The sequence below is a fragment of the Mobula birostris genome, chromosome 4 (assembly GCF_030028105.1).
Source record: "Mobula birostris isolate sMobBir1 chromosome 4, sMobBir1.hap1, whole genome shotgun sequence".
Lineage (NCBI taxonomy): Eukaryota > Metazoa > Chordata > Chondrichthyes > Myliobatiformes > Myliobatidae > Mobula > Mobula birostris.
Window position 1 is genome coordinate 55,397,571 of NC_092373.1, and position 24,726 is coordinate 55,422,296.

Genomic DNA, 24,726 nt, shown 5'->3' on the forward strand with positions numbered 1-24,726 from the left:
ACCAGAAAAGACCCCACACTATCTCAGGTCCACACAGCAACCCAAAATGGCTGGAATTTGCAGCAGAAATTCCAGTTCACCCATTTTTATGGGATAAACTTGCCCTTGACAGAGATTGAGAGCTGTTGTTATCATCTAAGCTGAGCTCTAAAGTGTTGGAGGAGCTACATGCTGGTCATCGAGGCATGGTCAACGTGAAAGCATTGACTCAAAGCTTTGCCTGGTGGACTGGGATAGATCAGCGGATCGAGCAGTTTGCCACGCACTGTTCGGGATGCCAACACATTCAGAAATGACCAAGAGCAGTGCCTCTCCATCCCTGGGAATGGTCTGCGTTGCCCTGGCAGAGGATTCATGTGGATTTTGCCGGACCATTCATGGGCATCAATTTTTTGGTAGCAGCAGATGCAGCTACAAAGTGGCCAGAACTGTTCCCGATAGTCTCCCCTACAGCCGCGCACACTGTTGATGTGTTGAGAAGCTTCTTCTCTACAACTGTTAAGAACACTTAAGTCAGTGACAATGGACCATAGCTTATTGCAGAACAGTTTCAGTCATTCCTGAAAATGAATGGAATAAGACATACTGTATTACATCTGCACCAAACCACCCAGCCACAATGGTCTGATGGAAAGGTTTGTCCAGTCTTAAGAATGCACTGTGAGCAATGTCAGCAGAACTCACTACACAGAATCAGAAGCTCACCAATTTCCTCCTTGCATATCACAATGCAGCACACTCCACGACCAACAACTCAACAGTTATGAGTTGTCCCTTGTGCTCACACTTGGGTCTCCTCAAACCCAATCTCTGGAGCAGTGGCCAAAACAAACAGCTGAGACAAACTGAGGGCAACTCGTATAAGGAGGCTCGCTGTTTCACTCTTGGACAAGTAGTCCAGCCAAGGGACTACATGATGATCAAAAGTGGTACTTGGAAAGATTAAGGACAGAACTGGACTATTCTCCTCCGTATAGGAGATCGCATCCGATAACACCTGGAGACAACATATCGATTAGTTTACCAGAGCAGTGTTAATCGTTAGAGAAGAGAAGCGTTCAGAGCTGTCAGAACCACTTACTGCAGTCCAAGAGTCCACTCCTACTACCACCATAGAGAAGGCTCCAGAACCTGAGGTTGTTTCACAGCCACAAGTCTCACCTGTCAACCACAGTGAGCCCCCTTGTCAGGAAAGATGTTATCCCACAAGACTAAGAAATCCTGCATAGCATTTAAATCCTTAGGCCATAATAGGATAATTTACCATAATATATATGTATTAGTAGTGGGCTCTTCAGGACTGAGGACTCAGATGTTGTTCCCGGCATTTGTTGGAGCCACTCTCCCAGTCCAGGGTCACAGCCCCAAGTGATCCTACCACCACCGGGATTACTCTGGCTTTAAATTTCCACATCCTTTCTATCTGCTCTTTCAAGCCTTGGTATTTCCCCAACTTCTTTCTTTTCTTTGTTATTGTCATTCGGGGTTGCCACATCTATTACTATTGCACAGTACTGTAGTAATTTTAAGTATTGCACTGTACAACTATCACAAAAAAAAACAAATTGCATAACGCTAGAGTGATGATAAACCTGATTCTGATATGGGTCCCTATTGCGGGCTGAGAGTAGGGAGGGAGCAGGGAGGGGAGAATCATAGCTGGGAAAAAGGAGAGATGGAAGGGAGTGGGCAGCACCAGAGAAACATTCTATGATGATCAATAAATCAATTGTTTGGAATCAAGTGACCATGCCTGGTGTCTCAAGGCTGGGTGGGTCTGCACCCATGCTACCCCCTGCCCCTGGCACTCCTCTGCTACCTATCCCACACCCCTTCCTTGGTGCTCCACCCTCTCCATTCCCAACATCCTTTGCTCTCACCATATTTACAAACTTGATCTCTGCTTCATATTGACAAATACAGAACTATGCAAAAGTCTTGGGCACTCTCTTCCTGTACATGTACCTAAATATTGAGTTGCAGTTTATAGCTAAACAGGGAGGGGTGCAGTGTATTTAATACCTCAGTAATATTTGAGTAATATGCTATATACATTGTTTGATTAAGTACCCACTGTTTATATGATTCACTATGGGTTATATGTAAGAAGTACATAAATGGCTAAGTCATTACAGCAGCATGTCATATGTGAATGCCTCACGGGGAAAAAAAGGAAAGGAAAAGGAAAACTAAGTAGATAAATATCCCAGCTCCAGTGTTTAATTTCAATTAGTTTCTGGAGTTACAAAACATAACAGGACCCACAGAGGAATAAGGACTTTCAGCAAAAGGTTTACTCACCAAAAGGTTGTCTTGAAAAATTCACACTTTCCTTTGTAAATAACAATGCACGAAGCACCCCCTGGTTCACTAATGGAGCCTTGCTGAGTCATGCCACTTATTGCGACCACAACTCCAACGCCAAAACTATGCCAGGACAATTGTCAGAGTGCCTGAGAGTAACAAAGTGACAGCTATTGTCAAGTTCTGTATGTTGGGCCCTTTCCAAGCGGGAGAAATACTGCATGCCAAAATCAGACCAGAGGCAGACTGTTCCAAGAGGGTAGCAAGCTGAGCGAGGCTATAACTGACTGGTTATAGGACTCTCAATGGTGCTGAGTGGCATCGTCTGAACCTTCCTTGTCCTATGACTGCAGTCCACTGGTGGACCAGGATCCATCCCCCAGTCTCATACATTGCACCATACAAGACTATTTCAGAGCAAGGTAAAGTGTTTGGAACACTTTACACAGAGCATACAAATCCAGTCTCCAATAGTGTTCATGCTTCTATCTACAATGACAGAACAAACCCACTGTTGAATTGAAACTGACTCTCTGCTGCCTGGACTGCCCTTGTATGCTCACTAGAGGGAGTCTTGTCACGCTCTCCAGACGACAGAAATGTTGCATAACCTCACTTCTCAACAGCTGAGCAGTGAGCAGTATTGTTTAGCCTGTGATTAACAAATCTTACAGTCATACCAATGAACATAACCTTCAATGCTCTTCTATTAATGGCTCACAAAGTACCTTCCATTTTGTTGACTCAGCACAGGGCCTGCCCAGCCATACTGCAAAAATTAAAGCAAAGTAATATAAACAAAAATACAAATGTCATCTCATCACCCTGTAATTTCCATGTCCTTTTGTCTATGACACAACTTGTCTGGGGGTAAAACTACTGACCCACTGTAGATAAGACTGCAGACGTCCCTGCAGGATGACACCTAGTAGGCTTAACTTCAGACTGAACAGCCCCACCTTAGCCGTTAGCCTGATTGGCTGAAAGGCAGCAACAAGGTCACTGGCAGAAGGGTAATGCTGGGATCGGCGATGACAGCAAATTGTTGCACAACTGCTACTCCAACACCCTGTTGTGAAGCTGCAGTGAACTTAGTAACCTGCTGAAATACTGGTTGGCTGACTGCTCTCACCGCCCCCAAAGACGCTCTAAACACACATCCATGACAACAGCTGTCCAATATTCTGATGACAGCTGAGGCAGAAGATGCAAAATGCAGCTTCCTCCACAGTGGAGGTCTCCACTGCTTCACGCTGGAAAGGATGGGCTCCAACTGAGTGTCTATTCCCAGCTGCTGCTGGACTCCACCAGGCTCCTGCACTCGATCATGGGCTTTCCGGAAGCCCTGCTGGTGCAGCAACCAATTCACTGGGCATAACCATCAGTTTTCTCTTGCTGGCTACATTATCAAATCCCTCACTGTAGATTTAGCAGTGGGATTATAGAATACTACAGCACAGCACAGGTCCTTCGGTCCATGATTTTGTACCAACTTTTTAAACTTTCTCTCCTCATAGTCCTCCATTGTTCTGTCATCCATGTGCCTATCTTAAGGGTTTCTTAAATGCCATTAAAGTAAGGTAAATTTTATTATCAAAGTACATATTTGTCACCATATACAACCCTGAGATTAATTTTCCTGTGGGCATACTCAGCAAATCTAGATCAAAGATGAACAGGAGTGCAGAAGATGACAAACCATGCAAATGCAAATATAAATAAATAGCAATAAATATTGAGAACATGTGATAATGAGGTAAAGAGTCCTTAAAGTGAGATTATTGTTTATAAGAACATTTCAATGATGGTCAGGTGGGTACAGTTATCCTCTCTTATTCAAGAGCCTGATTGCTGACAGGAAGTAACTGTTTCCAAACCTGATGGTGCAAGTCCTAAGGCTCTTGTACTTTCTAGCTGATAGCAGCAATGAGAAGAGGGCATGGCCTGGGTGGTGGTGGTGGTGGTGGTGGGGGGGGGGGCGGGGGGAATCACTGATGATGGACGTTGCTCTCCTGTGACAGCATTTCATGAAGATGTATTCAATGACTGGGAGGGCTTTATCCGTGATGTATTGGGTTGAATCCACCCTTTTTGTAGGATTTTCTGTTCAAAGGCATCAGTGTTTCTGTAGCAGGCTATGATCCAGTCAATATACTCTCCACTACAATCTATTAGGCTTGTCCAAGTTTTCAATGTCATGCCAAATCTCCACAGGCTAGTAAGGAAAGAGGTGCTGCCATGCTTTCTTCACAATTGCAGTTACATACTGGGTCCAGGACAGGTCCTCTGAAATTGTAACACCCAGGAATTTAAAGTTGCTGACCCTCTCCACCTCTGATCCTCCAATGAGGACTGGCTCATGAACCTCTGGTTTCCCTCTCCTGAAGTCAATAGTCAGCTCCTTGGTCTTGCTGACATTGAATAGGAGGTTATTGTTGTGCCACCACTCAGCCAGGTTTTCAATCTCCCTCCTAAATGCTGATCCGTCACCACCTTTCATTCGGCCTACAACAGGCAAGATTGTTCATTGTTAACCTTGTGCCCATTTTCCAGTGCTAGTCATTTTGCTCATTGTTACAGTATTTTTAAAGTGTCTGCAAGATAAACAATCTAATATTTTCACTATAATGCTATATTGAATATTGATAATATTTTAAGCTACATATTTTGTACTTTTATACTAAAAGTAGATTTCAAGCTATTTCCAACCCATGAAGATCATTTCATTTTGATGAGGACAGACTCAAAATGTCCATAAAGTAAATGAAGAGAGCAAGTTATTGAATGTAGTCGCTGAATCCAAAAGTACGCCTCTAATTTGTTAAAAGTTCTAGTATAAAAGCTTGGACCAATGAATTTCTTTGACAATTACAATTGCCCTAACCATTTTGTTATAGTACAGGCATTAAAGAAACTCAAGTAGTCATACATTATAGAGCTCTTTTCCAAGTACTTTGAATTTTACTGATACCTTATTACAAGTGAGCTTGACCTTCATAATCATTAACAATACTTAGAACTAAAAGCCTAACTATTGTCAATATTAAAACTGATTAGCTTTTAAGTAAAAAGCAAGGCACTGCTTAGATGGAAGCCTAGTAATGATATGGTAGAGCATTGAGGGTGAACAGAACATGGTGAGACTTTGGTCAAGGTAACAAGTTTACTAAGAGAAGAAAGAGGAAGGCCAGCTAAGGCACATTGAAATAACCAGGCCTAAAGAAAACAAGTTCATGGATGGAAATTTATACAATAGATGCAATGAAACATGGCAGAGTCAAACAATACTAGAAGGCAACACACACAAAATGCTGGATGAACTCAGTAGATCAGGCAGTACCTATGGCAATGAATAACCAATTGACATTTTGGGCCAAGATCCTTCTTCAGGACACCTCTAATACAAGCAGAAGTAAGGCAAGTATGCTGAGCATGGAGACAGGCTCAAGCTCAGCTTGGGCTGAGATATGTGATTAAGACTGCAAGCAGTATAGTTTAGCTTCTGACTCTTGCCAGAGAAACAAACAAAGACGGTGGCTAGGGAGAATGGCTTATGATAGAGTTCAGTGAAATTGATCTCCCTAATATTTAATTTCAAGAAGTTTCTGTTTACCTATTATGGAATATCAGACAAATTCTGAGAGAGTCTAGAGTTATTGGTGAGGTGGAATCATCCAAAAAGGCTGGCATCCAATTCTACCTGTAGACACGGAAATGGGCGGCATTACCAAGAGAAAACAAGAGGACAAGAAATAATCAGGGCCAAGTTTGGATCTTCGCAGGGTACCCAAAGATAATGCAGAAGAGTTCTGGCTAATGTCTCGCTGGCCGTTACTGATGGAACCAGAGAAGTATGGTGACATCCCGGTGAAAGACTGCTATCAGAGGAGACTTGCCAACCATCTCGTGCTGCTGAATGGTACAGGAACAAGGTAGAACAGATTACCTATGTTACAATTTCATGTCATTGATGGCTTTTTAAATCAGAGCTCTTTTGCCATTATAGTAGGAGTATAAATACATTATACTACAGCACACTTGGCATAAACTACACATAGTGTCTCACTGGAGTTTGACATAAAATCACCATGACACTTGATACTGCTGTCACTGAATACTCGGTAGCTCACTAGTTCTTTATAACTTAACCTTGAGTTGCTACGTTTAACAGTTTATAAACTTAAACCTTTCAGACTTTTGGTTCTTCAATGTCCACTGTTTACTCCCCTGAAAGTATATTCCATGTTTCTGTGTGACTTATATTACTTTCAAGCTCCCTATTCTTTGACTTCACCACCAAGAATCCTCTCCCATTTTGAATACCGGGATATTAACAGCAAGATTTCTTGTTTTAGAGTAAATCTCTTCTCATCTTAAGATGTTACTTAAAACTCACTTCTAAACAAGCGTTGGATCACCTTGCTACTTAAATATAGTTGTCACTAACTTAAACATAAAAAAGTAAAATCAAATAAGAGAACAAATTAAACTACATGCAAAGGTGTTTTACTGAAAAACCAAGTTGAGGACATAACCACTATAACAATATGAAAAACAGCTTGAAATGATGTTAAATACAAATGCAATAAATTAATTTTTTGATAACATTTTTCTTTTAAAAGATTATATATTAATCATTGTTCATTCATTACTTCTATTCAGTATATCAATTATTTCTATCTAATGGTTAGCATTCTTGACAAAAAAAAAGTTTTCTCTTTCAAAAATTAATAGTGAAAAGTATGACACAAGCACGCGGCACAAACTCAGAAGTCTACCGTGACTACCACTAATTTGTAACTCAGTCTTCAGTTCCCAGGTTCCTTTCTGTGATCCATAGGATTGTTTATTGTTACAATAAACTCAAATTCATGACAAACTTTCTTTCGTCAGTTCTATAGAAACAAAAATAATGCACATTTTGGCTGTGAAGTTCAAACTAGAGCAGAATGTAAGGAAGCCATATCTATACAGTACAAACAGATCGTCCTCTAAACAGTTGAGAAGCCTATCCCTTTAATGCTATTCTTGCACCAAAAGAAAGATGTGTAAATTTGTGATATATCATTTTACCTGCATGCTGGTCCCAGTAGGCTTAATTACGATCAACTTATTCTAAAGGCTCTTGCTGCCTTTGTATTGCAACACACAGCACACTGTAGTCATGGTAATGAGAATTAAAAGCAATGGAAGTTTCTGCTGTGACCACGTACTTCCAGCCATCTATTTAACTGTTGTGAGCTAGGAATGCAAAGAATGCAGCCTTTAAAATCTACTGAGAAATGCATCTTAAATGGTATACTCAGCTGGCTAGTCTTGATTGTAGCAAAAACCATTAAATGGAATTAAAATTCTACCATGGTTTTTTTCAATGCAAAATCCGAGAGCAGCTTAGTTTTTTGCGATACTAACACTCTCTGTATTCAGAATGACACTCCCTCAATAAAATGAGGCCGATGGAAGAAAAAGAACTCCCTTTGAATCAGCATTGACCTATCAATTCCCTGGGAATGAGACTACTGAAGGAAGGGACATATGCTTGAAAAAAGTATTTGCTATTATTTTAAACCAACTTCCATAATCTGAATTCCTATCAATAAATCAGTTGCCTACTTTTCTATGTTAATGCATTGTTCCTGGAAACAAATGACAATCAATGAGAAAGACAGATTTAGGATGAGAAATTAATTTTTATACAAATAACAATACGAGGATTCTGCAGTTATGGTAGACTTCGCCACTTTTTTTTTAAAAAAGGGTTCATTCTATTCAGTAATTGAGAAGGTATCCTTTTCAAGGTTTATGTAAATCTGTATATGCTGCTTCAATATTATTTGCTGCCAGATTCACTAGTTATCCATGGGATGCTGCTGTTGATTTTGAGAGGTTAGTGATGAAACTGCTGCCTGAGAAATGACTTGGATCAACTCCAATTTCCCAACTGAAGAAACAGGTCCACAGCAGATGCCATCTCATCAGCTCTTTACTCAACACTGAAACTTTTGGACAGCAAAGATACATACAACAGGATGCTCTTGATCAACTACAGCTCTGCTTTCAATACCATCATCCTTTCAAAACTAATCAATAAGCTTCAAGACCTTGGCCTCAATAATTCCTTGTGCAATTGGATCCTCAATTTGTTCAGATCCCAGTCAGTTCGGATATGTTTCATCACCAACCTCTCAAAACACTTCATCACTGTGGATATAAATGCAACGGGGCAATAGTCACTGAGGCAAGTTACTATGTTCTTCTTGGGCATTAGTATAAAGTGAAGTCTGCTTCAAGCGGTGGGTACCTCAGGCCGAAGGTCTCAATGAACACTCCGGCCCCGTTGTCATCTATGTTACTTAACACTCAACATTGTCATAGCATTCAAGCCTGCCACAACTGTCGACATGCCAACATGTGACATTGTGAAAGCAACCCTACCTTTTCCTCAATGAAAACAAAGCAAATGAGCGGGTTATTGACTTCAGGGAGGGTGGGGGGGGCGGGGGGCGGCAGTACCCCTGCTCCTGTTTACATGCATCAATGGTGTTGAAGCTGAGAGGGTTGAGAGCTGCTCAAGCTCTCAGGAATGAACACCAACAATAGATCGTCCTAGTCCAACCACACTGATGCCACAGCCAATAAAGCTCACCAACACCTCTACTTCCTCAGAGGCTAGAGACATTTGGCATGTTCATTCGGCCCTCATCATTTCATATCAATTCACAGCAGAAAGCACCCTAGCTAGGTAAATCACAGCTTGGTATTGCAACAGCTCTGCTCAAGACCACAAGAACCTGCAGAGACATGTGCACAGCTCAGCACATCACCAAACCCAGCCCCCTCTGCGAACTCTGTCTATACTTTATCACTGGCTTGGCAAGCAGCCAGGATAATCGAAGATTCCACTTATCCCAGATATTCTCTGTTCTGCCCTTTCCCGTTGGGCAGTAGATACAAAAGCCTGAAAGCATGTACCTCCAGATTCAAGGACAGCTTCTATTCCACTTTTATAAGACCATCGAACAAGTTCGTAGTGAGATAAGAATGGACTCTTGACCTCACAATCTACCTCATTGTGAACTTGCTGCCTACTTGCACTGCGCTTTCTCTGTATGCTAACACTTTATTCTGCACTTTGCTATTATCTTACCTTGTACTATCTCAGTGCTTTGTTGTAATGAAAGCAGGATGGGTTTGTCACTGTACTTCAATACATTTACCAATTTTAACAATATCACATACATATTGTGCTTGCAAATCCTTTGTCCATTGAGCTTCTACCAGTAGTTTAACCATGAGCAGCTTCAACAAGTGGATATTTTTAATGACAGACATTTCCTCTATTTTAGCATATGAAACCTGAAATTAACCAGCCACTGTTCAGCCATTACCTGGATGTTTCTCACAAATTGCACACTGCTGGAATGGTGAAACAAATCACCATTCCTTCATTGCTACTGTCTTGAATCCTGGAATTCCCTATCCAGAAGCATTGTGGAAGTACTTTCATAAGAAGTCAGAGCTCCTCCAAAATAGACCACTGTAGAAGTGCTTATGATACTGATTTAAAAAATGTCTTAGTAAACATTGCAAGTAACTGGGATTGGGTTAAAATACTTGATTCTCAGGAAAAGAGAGATAAAGTAAGAACTGCATTGCAATAGGCTGGGTAGTTATGATGAGCAGTGATACTTGAGATAAATTATTTTAAGAAATAACAAGCAGGATCGACAAAGGAGAATCAGTGGAGGTTGTGTACTTGGATTTTCAGAAGGCCTTTCACAAGGTGCTGCACAAGAGGTTCCTTATCAAGTTAAGAGCCCAAGGTACTACAAGAAAGATACCAGCTTGGATAAAACAGTGACTGATTGGCAGGATGCAAAGAATGACAATAAAGGGAGCCCTTTCTAGTTGGTTGCCGGTGACTAGTGGTGTTACACAAGAGTCTGTGATGGGACCGGTTCTTTTTACATTATATGTCAATGACTTGAATGATGGAATTGATGGCTTTATGGCCAAGTTTGTGGATAATACAAAGGTAGGTGGAGCGTTGAAGAAGCAGAGATGCTACAGAAGGACTAGGATAGATTAGGCGAATGAGCAAAGTGGCTGATGGAATAGAGTGTTAAGAAGTGTATGGTCATGTACTTTGGTAGTACAAATAAAAGCACAGACTGTTTTCTAAATGGACAGAAAATTCAAAAATACGAGGTGCAAAAGGACTTGGGAGTCTTCACAATGAAATCCTTAAAGGTTCATTTGTAGGTTGGGTCAGTAGTGAGGAAGGCAATGCAACGTAGCATTCATTTCAAGAGGACTAGAATATAAAAGCAAGAATGTAATGTTGAGGCTTTATAAGGCACTGGTGAGGCTTTACTTGGAGTATTGTGAGCAGTTTTGGGCCCTTATCTAAGAAAGGATGTGCTGACATTGGAACGGGTTCAAAGAAGGCTCACAAAAATGATTCCAGGATTGAAAGGCATATCATTTCAGAGGGCTTGACGGCCCTGCCCCTGTATTCACTGGAATTCAGAAAAATGAGGGTGGATCTTATTGAAACCTATCAAAAGTTGAAAGGCCTCAATAGAGTGGATGTGGAGAGGATGTATCCTATAGTAGGGGAGTCTAGGACCAAAGGGCAGTCACACAACAGATATGAGGAGGAATTTCTTTAGCCAGAGAGTGGTGAATCTGTGGAATTAGTTGCCACAGGCAACTGTGGAGTCCAATTCATTGGGTACATTTAAGGCAGAGGTTGACAGATTCTTGATTAGTCAGGGGCTGAGAGGGAAATGGATCAGCTGTGATGAAATGGCAACGCAGACTCAATTAGCCAAAATGCCCAATACTGCTCCTATATCACACGGCCTTTTAAAGTACAGAAAGGAAAGTGAGAAGTTATAATATTAAAATCCGTTGTAAATCTCCTGGCTTCGTTGTGGCTGGAATTTATTATCCTAGCCTACTGGGCCATGCCAATTGTAGTGAGCCTCTTTTCATGTGCCCAAACTTGAAAGTTGTGGCATTTTCATACAATGAAGTGGCTTGTCTATACCAGCCTTCCCATACTTCATTTTCATCATTCTTAAAGGAACTTCTGCAGTAATGAGAAGCACCTCCACAGCAGCTCCATTTTCATGTGCTGTCATTTGCACAAAGGATAAGAGGGCACCTCGAGTACCAACCAAATTATTTTTCAAGGGTAATTTGGATTTATCCTAATGGATTTGATCCAAACAGGCAAGGATGGCAGAATCATTGCCTTGAAAGGATGCTGGCCAAATACTTTGGTGATTATTAATTCTCTTTTCTTTCTTCACAGCTCTAACTAACCTAGGCAACACCAATACTTCACTATTTTCAGTCCCAAGATTGCCCTAGCAAGGTAGAGAGAATTCACTTGTGGCAATGCATTACAAACTATGAGTTAAGTTTCTCTTGAAGCCAAGTTGTTAATACAAATTGTTTGTAATTGTTCATGATGACAAGAATTTTGCTCATGAGCAAATGGACATTCCATGAGGGTACAGAGACTCACACTGATTGATCCGCTTACAAAGTCCAAGGCAGGCAGGATTTCAAGCCCTTAACAAGTGTAACCTCTGAACAGGCATCTAGGATGCCAAGGTCAGCAAGTGAGGATAATGGCACTGTTAGGTATTACTCCCTATAAGAAGATTGTAATCAGTGCCTTGGGAACTGCAGTATTTAGCTGTGGACTGCAGTATTTTAAGGAGCCTTTAACTAACTAACTGTTGGTCAATTAATTAACCTGGATCACACGATCACAGATGTCAATATTTCCAAATCCAACTACAAACTAACTAATAGAATTGGGAAAAAAAGTTATTTTTATGACTTGTGGTCATGATGAATTTTATGGGCAGGAATTTGTTCAAACAGAAGGATAATGGATATCTCTTCATTCTCTCATGTGTGAGGGGATCCAGGAGTACCCCTATTAACTGTTTGGAGAGAGACATTTATATTGATGGTTTGTTTGGAAAGGAGAGGGAGACAGAGTTATTTACCACTGATATGTTGCTTTTGAAAAGACAGAGAGAGACGAAGATTAACGGTTGGACTGTCACTTTAAGGCACTGGAAGTAACTTTGGGTTTTTACTGAGCTTGGAGTTGGATACAGCACCGAGCAGCTCGAAGGTTGCTATAGTGACCGAAGGCGGTGGACACTCGATGTTATGATTTTCAGCTGGTTATTGATGTTACTTCCAAGGACTTGTTGCCTGCTTGTGCACTCCTTTACAGACAAAGGAGGGAGGGACTCTTTGAATGACAGGTGATGCTCGGCCTGGTGAAATAAATGGAAGGTCAGATGATACAGACCTCAGGACACATGATCTGGACACTGAAGGAGCATTGTTGTGCCCGCAGAGAAAGTGGGTTTTGGAGGATCGATCCAAATTGCTATTCCACCGCTGATGAAGGGGTTGACTGGTGGGGAGTTGTCTATGTGTCCACCCTCGCCTGGGTAACAGCTCCACCACAGAAGACCGCTCCCCCGGTTAAAGTCACAGTCGGTGACTTGTAAAGGATTTCGGAGGACGACGAGAAGATCAGCTCACCTGAAGACTCAACTCACTCTCTCTCTCTGTCTCCATCACTACTCAACTAAATACCACGAACTGAACTGAACTGAACTTTACTCAACATTGTAAGACTGTATCTTTTTACCCCTAGACTTAACGAAGTTTGGTTTTTTTCATACATATATATTCCACACTCACTTTTATATATAATAATTGCTAACCTGTTTGATTTATTTACATTTATATTACTGTATTGCGTAGTTACTAATAAATATTATTAGTTTATAGCAATACGAGACTCCAAAGTGTTTTCCATCTCTGCTGGTTCTTTATCCCCGTCACGGGGTCCGTGACACATGGGTGTAACTCATTGCTGTTTGACTTGTTTCTGCCCAGACTAAACTGTTACCTAAAATCAAGAAAAAAAACTCAAGGTTTTTTCAAAGTTGAAAATTTTTAAAAAGTACAGAAAGATGAAATAATATCAACTACATTTCAACTGTATGAACACCATCTTTTGTATAAGATCATAATTACAAAGAATTCACTCTCAACAAATCTCCAAATCCTGAAGCAAATCATTTTCTATAAGAAACAATTACTTAAATATATAACACACACCTCTACCCAGAGGTTATTATACAAAACCATACTGCCAGGAACTTATCTTCATACTTATCAAAACTAGATATATTTTAGTCTGACTTTTAAAACACCTTGGTTTGTTTGAGAAAGTCCAGTAAAAGTCATGGTTAGTCAGTGTCAAAAACCTGGGATTTTACTGACTTCTGCAATTACTCCAAAGTACTGAATTTATAATTCCAAAACATAAAAAGGAAACATTTAGAAGATATTTGTGTTACATAAACTACTACTACATAATTAATATCAACTAGTTAATCATTCCAATTATCTTTCAATTATTCATAAGCATTCTAATTTGTCCTTATTCCTTTCTGTATTTGAATTGCACTGCTCTGTTGTAGTCAAATAGACTAGAAACAGAATGTTTATTTAGTATATAATGTCTCAAAATAATTGAAGTCCTAATACTGTATCTTTAATGTGTCATAATTATATTAAAGCTTGTTCACTATGGGGGCAATATACTCAATGCCTTATCAAACAAGATATGACAACAAAATATTCCAAGCAGTGAATAAAGCTAATCGGAATTATTCAGAAAATGTGCAACGTAATGTGATTACGCTCCAGAACCAAGGCATCCACACAGTAGTCAGGCTGCAGTACATGGATCTTTTTGTCGTCAAGGTCCAAGCCTTGTTCACTGAAACATATAAAAGAATGGACCTTACCCTCAGCATCTGCGAGACAAAAAGTTCTCGACCAATTTGTCCTACAGTTCAACAATGCCCTCCAACAAAGGTTAATTGAAAGGCTTACATAAAGTGGATGTGGAGAGGATGTTTCCAATAGTGGAAGAGTCTCGGACCACAGGGCACAGCCTCAGAGTGCAAGGACATCCCTTTCAGAACAGAGATAAGAAGGAATTTCTTTAGCCAGAGGGTGGTGAATTTGTGGAATTCATTGCCACATACGGCTGTGGAGGCCACGTCATTAGGCTGATGAGTTCTTGATTAGCAGGAGTGTCAAAGGTTACGGGGAGAAGGCAGGAGAATGGAATTGAGAGGAAAAATAATTCAGCCAGAATCAAATGGCACAGCAAACTCGTTGGGCGAAATGACATAGTTCTGTTCCTATGTCTCATGATTTTATGACAAGGTCCCTGGATCACCTTTCATTTTTCTGGAGTAATCTCTCTGTGATGACAGCCATCAATGGTGAACTTCATCACTTTGAAAGCACCATGACTAACTTCGGTAGACAAAGGGAAAGGGTATTTGACGATCACATCTTCAACCCAACATTTCTTTGAAAATGGCATTCCTTATAATAAATACACATGCTGAATTTATTGCTGATGTCCCCTGTGTAAGTTGTAAATCCCAAGAAACTCTCAGCATAAATATACACAAAACTGATTTACTAAAAATCTGCTGGAAATCCAAGCAACACACACAAACTGCTGGAGGAACTCAGCAGGCCGGGCAGCATCTATGAAAAAGAGTATAGTCGACGTTTCGGGCTGAGCCCCTCCATCAGATCCTGTCTAGATCCTGCATAGATGCTGCCTGGTCTGCTGAGTTCCCCCAGCATTTTATGTGTTACTAAAAATGCAAATTTATTGTAACACTTTCTAATTTAATAAACATTTTCAGTCAGTAGTAAATTTAAAATCTTTTTATTAAACAAAAATATCATTGACCAATGTTTTGCTTTAAAAAATTAGTAAGTTGTCCCTGGAGAGGGACCATGCATATCAGATGGTACAAGATCAGTGGGCACCATGTGGACCGAAGTAGGTTTACATAAGTAAAACATTTAACTGTTAATATTTTACTTATAACGTGGCTTTATTGTCTTTAAGAGCACTGTGGCATTCTCTTCTTACACAAATGAAAGAGAGTATTGCTTCTGTTAATGCCCTCTCCTCTCACCATCACACAATTAATACCAGTGGAAGGTTTGCATCAATTGTTCCCCAGTCTAATCACATTTATAACCAAAATTTTATCAAGGTTTATTAAATACATAAACAAACAATGCTGGAAGACCACAGCAGATCAGGCGGTCAGAGTCAGGAGAGAAAGAGAAAATTATATTTTAGATGAAGGACCTACATCAGAGGTGGAAACATGCTTTAGATTGCAGAGCAGAGTTTGTGGTTAAAAGAGGGGACATCAGGGCCAGGAGTATATAACAAAGTTTTAAAAAGATTCCTTTCTTCTGTGGAGTATGATCACAAAGAAGGGATTGTTCATTCAGAACAGAGGCGAGGAGGGATGTCTGTAGCTGGGGATCCCAAACCTTTTGAATTCACTACCCAAGATGACTGTAGAGGTTCAGGTGCTCAGTGTATTAAAAACAGAGATGGTTAGTGTTTTAAGAGGAATAACCATGTAAAGGACCTTTCGGTTAAAAAGCCTTTCAAGGTCTTCTTGAAGAGAGGGCTCGAGGGGCTGAATGGCCTACTCTGACTTCGAAGTTCTTCAAACCAAGTGCCCATTGGCGCTCGTAAATTACTGCAGCGGGAGTGATTCAAGTGAGCCAAGTTTCTCGCAGTGACATTTTAGTTTTCCCAGTTGAGTGAGACATTCAGAAAAGCGAACAAAAAGTCGCAGCAAGGGAACGATTTTGAAAATCACCCTTCCGATGTTGGAGACGTTCCCGGGAGGGTCTGGAGAACTCTCCGAGATGCCCGGGGAGATCAAAAGGAGTGAGCGACAAGTGAACACATCCACTGTGGAACATGGGAACGGAATCCTCGGGAGAACCTGGAAATTAACCGCAACCGCCCTTGTGATCCAACATTCCCACTTCCAAAACACAAGTACAACACAATACCATGTACAGTCCATCCATACCTTTTTATTTCTCCTTTAGATTTGTTCCTGCGATCTGGGGACGGTAGTGAGACAGGTGAAATATTCTGGCACTTTATTTCACTTCAATGACTTACTTCTTCATGTATTTGCTCCAGATTTTGCAACAATAAAAACTCAAACGCACGAAGTGCCCCCACATCTTTCCCTTCGTAGTAGCGAGCTGTTGAACGGTATAACTCCCTGGTTATTTCCTTTTCGGCGGAGAAAGGTCCGAGCCCTCGGTACGGCCCCGGTAAAACGGAACGCCCCCGAGCGCCGGCGCTTCCTCCTTGCAACTAACGGGGTGGGGGGCTGCTGTGTTAGCAGGACTCCACTGTTAGCAGAGGGGATCGGGTGAACATTTATGAGGAATAAAAGTGGAAATGAGTGCACCTGAAAGAGCCACTTCGTATTCCAATTTTTATGATTGAATGAACATTTTCACAGCCCGCCGACTGGTTTGCTGCTCAGGAATTCAGAAAAATCCGCTCTATTGAATGTGCTCCAGACACCAGTCTCACTTTCCTTTGAAAATTCTCGAGTTGAGAATTGCCACATGGAAAGTGAGCTTGGTATTGCAGGTTGGCCAATGCTGCTGAATCGATCTCTAAACTCAAATACTACAAGCCCCTGAGTCAGGCTGGCAGTGAGCATATTAACCCTAAGAGATAATTCAAATTATATCTAGAGTTCACAGTGATGGGGAGAACTACTAAAAGGGGCCTGACTGTAATGTGCAAACGCACATGATTCGGAATGCAATTTCAAAATGTCACTCGTGGATTATAAAATGACCATTAGCAAAAATTGCGATGTTGTGAGGTTAAAAAGATTAACTAGTTTTTGCTAAATTGGTATTGCATGTTATAATCTTGTTAGTTATGAGAGAAATATGAATACAGCCTGTTTCATTATTGAATATCATTAATATAATAGTGAATTAAATCCCAATTCCTCACCCAGTACTGGCCCCCCTTCACCCCACCTTCACATGTTGTCTTCTGCTGAGTGACATCACTTTGCTGCTCACCACAAAAATCATCAAATTTAGTTCATTTCTGGAGAGTTCTTTCAGCACCTCCAGTTGAACTTTGTCTGTGTGTTTTCCCCCTAGCCGTCAGTCTTTAGTTTTGTCTTGCCATGGGCTCTTGTTTGCTTTCCAGACATCCCACCCTGTAAAAACTCATTGCAGGGAGGTAGCACCATCAATTTCTGGGAGAGGTGAGATGTCTGCATAAAGTAGCTCCTGAACTAGCCAGCTAGTTTATATAACGTTAGCTATGCTAATGAATGAATGACACCTGTTAAACTCACCTCAACAGGTCTTTTATAGTCTTAACCTATCATGGGCAATAGAAAAATCACTGATGCAAACAGTGCTGCGAGCAACACTGTCATTATTTTTTACCCCTGGGCTATTAGGCAGGGGTACACTTTAGTGTAGTCTGGGGTAATGTACGTTTTATATTTTCTTTTTTTGGAACACTCTGCCATGGCACTCTCTCATGCTCACTCTCTCGCTTGCTCTCAAAAAAATCGATTTCCGGGGTATTGTATATAATTTGCAGGCATCAGGGAGCCACTATCAATATGCGGGAGACTTCCGGGAGAGGTGGGATGTCTGGTTTTCATGCCCCATATGCTCCTGTCCCCACTCCTGCTCTACTCTGGCCTCTGTATTACTGAGTACTCCGTCTCTCATCTGTTTCTCATTATTACCTGTATTGTAGCCACGTCTGTCTCATTGTGCTCCACCTATCATCTGTCTCTCTGTTTATTGCTCAGTGTATTTCAGTCCTGTGTTTTCACCTGCTTATTGCTAGATTGTGCCAGTGAATTTTCCTGAGCATTTCTAGCATTCCTATCTGTACTCTGTCCATCTGAATATTGACTCTGCCTGTTTCCCGATTCTGGTTTTTGGATTTCTCTGGATGTTTTGATCTCTGCCTGAATTTTGACGCTGACTTTGTTTGCACCTCGGGATTTGATACTCAGTTAATATCACTGTGTGCTCAGTACTGTTTCTGTGATTGGATCCCTGCTTCAGCGCCCTGACAAGTTCCTCTGATGGCACAGCAGATGAGTGAGAAAGTAAGAACTTCAGATGTTACAACTGCAAAAATGGAGAATTATGTAAATCTTACAATTGGGTAAAATTCATTTTCATGACAAAAGTCAATTTCTTTAGGTAAAATACAGCCATTGCTCAACTCATCCTATCCCATATCACCAGGTTCAGGAACAGTGATTACCCTGCAACCATCAGGCTCTTGAACCAGTGTGGTAATTTCACTCCCCCAACTCTGAACTGACTCCACAACCTATAGATTCACTTTTGTAGATTTTACAGCTCAGTATGATAGTTTTTTTTTGAATATTTGACAGCTTTGGGCTTTTTCAACACTCTGGCCTTTTTTTTAATACTCAGTGGCATTGTAATCCATAAGACCACACCATCAACATTTGGGGCCATTGCTGATCAGAAACTGAGCTGGGTCAGTCACACAAGGACTGTGGTTGTAAGAGCTGGCATGTAAATCTGACATACCAAGGCTTTTCCACCATCTAAGTGTGATGGAATACTGAATTTCGGCGAAGGGTCTCGGCCCGAAACGTCAGTTCCTTATTTCTCTACATAGATGCTGCCTGATCTGCTAAGTTCCTCCAGCACTTTGTGTGCATGAAGAAATACTGTCCATTTGTCTGGATAAAAACACAACAGCATTGAAGACAAAGTGCCCACTGGACTGATAATGTATTCACCACCCTAAACATTCATGCCCCTCACCATTGGCAAAGTCTCCACCAAAGTTGGCACAGTAGAGTAGCGGTTAGTGTAACACTTTACAATGCCAGCAACTTGGGTTCTGCAAGGAGTCTCTTCTTTCTCAACATGACTGTGTGGGTTTCCTCTGGGTGCTCCACTTTCCTCCCACATTCCAATGATGTACAAATTAGAGTTAGCAAGTTGTGGGCACGCTATGTTAGCACCCAGAACATGGTGACACATGCGACTGCCCCCAGCACATCTATGTGTTGGCCTTGGATGCAAGTGGCACATTTCACTGTATGTTTCAATGTACGTGTGACAAATAAAGCTAATCTTTAAAGAAAAAGTAACCTATAATGTGAAAGGAGAGAGTACCACAAACAAAATGTACTAGAGGTACACATCCAGACTTCTCAAATGTCTATTACTAAGAATCAGACCCAAATTTATATGATGTGAAATTTGTTGTGGAGCAACGACATGAAAATGCCAATAAATTACAAAAATAGTTAAGCAGTGCAAAATGAGGTAATGAGGCAAGATGTGGTGAGGTAAAATCAGAAATCTGATGGCAGAGAAGAAAAGCTGTCTCTGAATTGTTTAGTGTGTCCCTTCAGGCTCCTGTACATCCTCCACAATGGTGAGGTAACTTGATGATGGATGCCGTCTTCCTGAGGCACCTCCTCTTGGAGATGTCCTCGATGGTGAGGTGAGTTTTGCCTGTGATGCAGCTGGCTGAGTATACGAACCTCTGCAGCCTCTTGAGACTCTCTGTTTTGGAGCCTCCGTACCAGGCTATAAAGCAACCAGTCAGAATGCTTTCCATAGTAAACCTGCAGAAATTTGCAAAAGTGTTAGGTGACAGATCAAATTCCTAACAAAGTAGAGCTACAGGTATGCCCTTTGGTACAGCCCAGGATAGATCCTCCAAGATGTTGATGCACAGGAACTTGATGCTGCTCATCCTTTCCACCACTGACTCCTCAGAGAGTGCTGGTGGCCCTCCAGGTTATACACCAGGCTCGGTTGGGAACATTGCCATTCCTTCATCATTACTAGGTATAAATCTTCTTCACCAGAAAGTTTATCACCTCTCCATTCTGAAAAGGAAGTTTAGGGTGGGGCCTTAACTGTTGGCTTTGCCTGGGACATCCAGATCCTGAATAACCAGTAAAGGTAAAATTAATACTGGAAAGAAGGTCACACTAAAACAAACCTAATGTAGGTGGAAAATGGCAGCCTTTTCACAGTGACAAACGTATATATTATGCAAAAACAAATTATTGCAAAATAAATAAAATTTCGAGCTTGCTTTGAATCCGAATGTTAAAGACAGTTAAATGTTCTCGAAGAAGATGAGGGAGATTAAAAACAGTTGATATCTTTCGACTTAAAATACCTGTGTGTGTGAAATATTTGATATTGAAACATAGGTTCAGAGGAACGATAGAAACAACAAAGTTAAATCAACTTCCGGTATGAGTAACGGTGGGGTTCAGAAGGTGCTGCTTTTCGTGATGCTATTATTTCCAAAACAAAAGAAGTACTTCAGTTCCAGTTACTGAAAAAAATTTAGACGAAACCAACAAAGTGCGACTTCGCTCACAACCTTGAAATAAAGTACTTTGCCAAAGAAACAGAAGCAGTGTGATTAACTCTCAAGCTGTCAATAAATTGCAGGGGCCGAGAAACTTACAAAGAAATGTACTTAAAGTACTTAAGTTCAACCCCCAAAATCTTCCAGAATAAAGGGAAGCATGTTAAGGAACACTAAATTGCTGCGAAAGTATTACTCTTTTACTCTTTCACCTTTAGTTGTCTTTTAAAATGCGCCTAGCAACTCGTTGAAGAGCTCAAATTCCCTTATGCCGATAGCAGTGCTGTTGATGGAGAATCCTGTTAATCAACTTGTGTATGGGACACGGTTGGAATTGCGTCTTACCATCATAACACCGGTATTGTTAATTTATTTCACAATTGTTCGCAAGGACTAAGTAAATAGTTATTGTACAATGTACAGTCACCTGATGTTATTTCTATTACCGGCCAGGATGGGGAAGATGAGTACAATGGACCAAGGCAGTGTAAGGGTATGCCAGTGGAAGTATATTGGGTCTCCTGCACTTCAGTCTTTGGATCAATGTAGAATTTGTGATTATTCAATGTGAGCGTGTGTTACCCATGGAAACAGATAAGAGATAAATAAAGAGATAAATAATCTCCCAATAAAGAGATAGGTAGAGAGTTTATTTAATAGATGGATTCCTGTCACAGTATGTTGACATGCCGACTAGGGGGAATGCCATACTAGATCTATTATTAGGTAATGAACCGGGTCAGGTCACAGATCTCCCAATGGTTGAGCATCTGGGGGACAGTGACCACCGCTTCCTGGCCTTTTGCATTATCATGGAAAAGGATAGAATCAGAGAGGACAGGAAAATTTTTAATTGGGGAAGGGCAAATTATGAGGGTATAAGGTTAGAACTTGCAGGTGTGAATTGGGACGATGTTTTTGCAGGGAAATGTACTATGGACATGTGATTGATGTTTAGGGATCTCTTGCAGGACGTTAGGAATAAATTTGTCCCAGTGAGGAAGATAAAGAATGGTAGGGTGAAGGATCCATGGGTGACAAGTGAGGTGGAAAATCTAGTCAGGTGGAAGAAGACAGCATACATGAGGTTTAGCAAAGCAAGGATCAGATGGGTCTATTGAGGAATATAGGGTAGCAAGAAAGGAGCTTAAGAAGGGGCCGAGAAGATCAAGAAGGGGGCATGAGAAGGGCTTGGCGAATAAGGTGAAGGAAAACCCAAGGCATTCTTCAATTATGTGAAGAACAAAAGGATGACAGGAGTGAATGTAGGACTGATTAGAGATAAAGGTGGGAAGAGGTGCCTGGAGGCTGTGGAAGTGAACAAAGTCCTCAATGAATACTTCTCATTGGTATTCACCAATGAGAGGGAACTTGATGACGGTGAGGACAATATGAGTGAGGTTGATGTTCTGGAGCATGTTGATAATAAGGGAGAGGAGGTGTTGGAGTTGTTAAAATACATTAGGACCGATAAGTCCCTGGGGCCTGATGGAATATACCCCAGGCTGCTCCACGAGGTGAGGGAAGAGATTGCTGAGCCTCTGGCTAGGATCTTTATGTCCTCATTGTTCACGGGAATGGTACCGGAGGATTGGAGGGAGGCGAATGTTGTCCCCTTGTTCAAAAAAGGTAGTAGGGATAGTCCAGGTAATTATAGACCAGTGAGCCTTACGTCTATGGTGGGGAAGCTGTTGGAAAAGATTCTTAGAGGTAGGATCTATGGGCATTTAAAGAATCATGGTCTGATCGGGGACAGTCAGCATGACTTTGTGAAGGGCAGATCATGTCTGACAAGCCTGATAGAGTTCTTTGAGGAGGTGACCAGGCACATAGATGTGGGTAGTGCAGTGGATGTGATCTACATGGATTTTAGTAAGGCATTTGACAAGGTTCCACATGGTAGGCTTATTCAAAAAGTCAGAAGGCATGGGATCCAGGGAAGTTTGGCCAGGTAGATTCAGAATTGGCTTGCCTGCAGAAGGCAGGGGGTCATGGTGGAGGAAGTACATTTGGATTGGAGGGTTATGGCTACTGGTGTCCCACAAGTTTCAGTTCTGGGACCTCTACTTTTCGTGATTTTTATAACAACCTGGATGTGGGAGTAGAAGGGTGGGTTGGCAAGTTTGCAGATGACACAAAGGTTGGTGGTGTTGTAGATAGTGTAGAGGATTGTCGAAGATTGAAGAGAGACATTGATAGGATGCAGAAGTGGGCTGAGAAGTGGCAGATGGGGTTCAAACTGGAGAAGTGTGAGGTGGTACACTTTGGAAGGACAAACTCCAAGGCAGAGTACAAAGTAAATGGCAAGATACTTGGCAGTGTGGAGGAGCAGAGGGATCTAGGGGTACATGTCCACAGATCCCTGAAAGTTGCTTCACAGGTAGATAGGGTAGTTAAGAAAGCTTATGGGGTGTTAGCTTTCATAAGTCGAGGGACAGAGCTTAAGAGTTGCGAGGTAATGATGCAGCTCTATAAAACTCTGGTTAGGCCACATTTGGAGTACTGTGTCCAGTTCTGGTCACCTCACTATAAGAAGGATGTGGAAGCATTGGGAAGGGTACAGAGGAGATTTACCAGGATGTTGCCTGGTTTAGAGAGTATGCATTATGATCAGAGATTAAGGGAGCTAGGGCTTTATTCTTTGGAGAGAAGGAGGATGAGAGGAGACGTGATAGAGGTTTACAAGATATTAAGAGGAATAGATAGAGTGGATAGCCAGCGCCTTTTCTCCAGGGCACCAATGCTCAATACAAGAGGACATGGCTTTAAGGTAAAGGGTGGAAAGTTCATGGGGGATATTAGAGGAAGGTTTTTTACTCAGAGAGTGGTTGGTGCGTGCAATGCACTGCCTGAGTCAGTGGTGGAGGCAGATACACTAGTGAAATTTAAGAGACTACTAGACAGGTATATGGAGGAATTTAAGGTGGGGGGGTTATATGGGAGGCAGGGGTTGAGGGTCGGCACAACACTGTGCGCCAAAGGAACTGTACTGTGCTGTACTATTCTATGTTCTATGTTTATTGAACATGAGCAAAATTTCCACTCAGCAACCATTTTTAAAATCCAGTGGATTATGAAGAGATTAAAAGTTTGGGATTTTTAATTAATGTGTGGTAATTTTCTGAGAGGCCAAGTATAGCTGAGTTGTTAATTACACATACTGATGCATAGTATGAACACTCTAAACTGAACATACTATTTACAGCTTAATATTTCACGTGATATGTGTAAATTAGACAGCATCTTTGCTTCAAAGTGACTTGGGATGGAAAGAGAGGGATGGGTGAAAGAGAAACATAAATATGTGACCCAGATCTAAGAAGCAAAATTGAAAAACATTGCAGTTTAACTCTACGCCCACCCAGCTATTCACTAAGTAATTTTTCCAGGAGCTGAGATGTATGAAAGCTGCCAAGCTCCCACAGTACCTATTCTGCATTGTGTTCTTAATCATCCACGACGTCCACAGACTGAAATCCAGAAAAGCAAATCTCTGCAGCTGCTGGAAATCTGAAACAAATGGGAAAACACTGGGGTTACTCAGCAGGCCAGGCAGTATATGTGGGGATTAATTTTTCAAGTCAATGACCTTTCGTCAGAATGGGTGAAGTAATAGCGTTTAAAATCAAAGCTAAAATGTAGAAGATGGGTAGAGAACCAAAGGGTAAAACAAACCAAGTAAAAAAAAAGTACGTTAACAGCAAAGAATAACAAAAGATACATAGTTTTCTAATATCTACATCTTCAGTAGAACTCTACTCCCTTCCCGTATGGCACAGTATATGAACAACACAGAATGCCTCCTGCCTGGTTTTGGTTCCATAAACCACATGGAAATTTTGGGTTGTGTTCAATACTGTTTATACGTCTGCCTTTTGCCCATTTTGTTTAATTTATTCTTCTACTTTTCTAAGGGTTTTACTATAGTCACAGTGTGTTATATCACTATTGTCTTGTTTCATCACTACGGCGTTCCTTTGGTTCCTTCTATTGAAGGAAGCTGTTCTCCCCCCCCCACCCTATCTGTACTAGCTGTAAGCAAGAGCAATCCAATACTTTCCATT

The 24,726-nt window shown here is 41.3% G+C and overlaps 1 protein-coding gene across 7 annotated transcripts in view; it reads right to left on the reverse strand.

Annotated features, from left to right (window-relative positions):
• Positions 1–24,726, reverse strand: part of veph1 (ventricular zone expressed PH domain-containing 1) — a 264,566-nt gene that overhangs the window by 225,924 nt on the left and 13,916 nt on the right. For 3 of the 7 annotated variants that reach the window (XM_072255372.1, XM_072255381.1, XM_072255382.1), the window contains exon 2: positions 24,091–24,172. The gene's annotated coding sequence lies outside the window, so the exon portion shown is untranslated. Of the gene's footprint in view, positions 1–2,301; positions 2,607–7,377; positions 7,393–16,295; positions 16,677–24,090; positions 24,173–24,726 lie in introns of those variants that run through there. The other 4 variants (XM_072255377.1, XM_072255376.1, XM_072255375.1 and 1 more) reach the window with 3 other exon arrangements.